Below are 1,766 nucleotides of genomic sequence, written 5' to 3'. Positions count from 1 at the left end.
GGGGAAGCAGTCATCAGCTGACCCTCCAGGAGCTGCCTCCCATCCTCAGCACACAGTGGAACGTCTTCCACTGGGGTTTCCGGTATCCAGGACCGCCACACAGTGACCCACAGGTTGCCCCATTCATGCGTTCAGTCAAGATTCATGAAGCACCCACTTCGGCCAAGTCTTGCTTCTCAGGATGCTGAGAACAGAGAGACCATAACTAGCTTGGCAGAAATGAGGGAGTCCGTTTAAACGATCTAGAAGTGAAGACCTTTCTTTTCACACTACCTTTCAACCCCTGCTTTGGAGCAGAAGCAAACTTCTGGAGAGTTCCCTTCCCCCATGAGTACTGACCACTTCTTCCACTCCCCTCTCCTCCTCCTGAATTCTCTGTGATCCATGTGGCTGCTCTGTGCTCTGCCTGGCTGTGAGAATGGCAGGCTGCTCTCCTGTGTGCAGTGAGTTTGCCCAGGTCTCTGCTGGGCAGGCTACACTCACTAGGTTGGACAGATTCCAGGTGTGCTCCTCTGCCTGGGCTTCAGTTTAGGTCAGGATACCTTTGTTAGGTGGGAGGACGGTGGGAGAGGATGGGAGGGGCATTCACTTGGTTCCGCCCTCTCTAGATTGGGAATTAGACACATTGTTTAGCAAAACAAGGAGCACTGCCTTCGATCTCCCCCGCTATCGTCATCCTGAAGTTTCTATTGGGATTGGTTTCAGGACTCACTGCCCACAAGACCAAAATCCACGAATGTTCAAGTCCCACATGTAAAATGCCATGGTATTTACATGAGACTTGCGCCCATCCTCCTGTCTATGTTAAATCCTCTCTAGATCACTTATAACACCTAACGCAATATAGATGCTATGTAAATAGCATGTTATGCTCCCTCTTGGTCTTGGAAAGATGGCTCTGACCACTTCATGGCTAACCCTGCCCCCTGAACATCCTGGATCCAAAGTTGGCTGCATCCTCAGACGTGGACTCCATGGGTCTGGAGGGCTGATTCCGTGGGTATGGGCTAGTCATGACCCCTCCAGGGAAAAGGCAGAGTCCATGGGCTGATCAAGGCTGGTTTGGGGCCTTGGAGCAGCTGCCATCTGAGTTGCACCTCTTAGGAAACCTCAGACCAACCTGACGCCCATGAAATCAATAGCGATGCTCCCTACTCCCTTGTTCCTTTGTTTCCCCAGTGGAACTTAAGGATGTACTAGAGTAACAGGTAGTGAGGACTGAGAGGGACTGTGCTGTGATTTGTGAGGTTGAGTGGACCCTGCCTCCTGGCGCTCTTCCGAGTGGAGAGTAGTACTGATCACAGGGCTTCGGACTTACCTTTGGAGGCATCTCTGGCTGGGTGTGAACCTGTCTTACTTGCAGGAGTTGAGCACTAAACCCTTTGTACGACTCAGGGACTCCTACAGGGTGGGACAACAACAGTCATAAGCTCAGGAGCATAACGAAGCAGGCCCGATGGGATCTCCAGTTCTAGCAATGCATGCATGACGACAAGATCCACCAGCAGCCTGGCGAGGCAGGTCTTTAGAAGCCTCAAGCTCTAGCGATGCATGGCAAGGCAATATGACCCACAGGTTTGCTGGCCCACAGGCAGTGCGGCACACAGTTGAGGCAAAGAACTAGCTCAAGCAGCAGCACACTGGTCTGATCACCAGGGAGAAAGCGAGATTAGAAGCCTGCCTCAGAAAGCATTTATCTTGGTCACCCTCCAATGAAGCTGCAACCTGATTAAACTCCGCCCACATATTCCTATGGAGGCCTACTT

The sequence above is a fragment of the Echinops telfairi genome, unplaced genomic scaffold (assembly GCF_000313985.2).
Source record: "Echinops telfairi isolate 266 unplaced genomic scaffold, ASM31398v2 ScPeMD7_3533;HRSCAF=4204_0, whole genome shotgun sequence".
NCBI lineage: Eukaryota > Metazoa > Chordata > Mammalia > Afrosoricida > Tenrecidae > Echinops > Echinops telfairi.
This window is presented reverse-complemented; position numbering follows the sequence as displayed.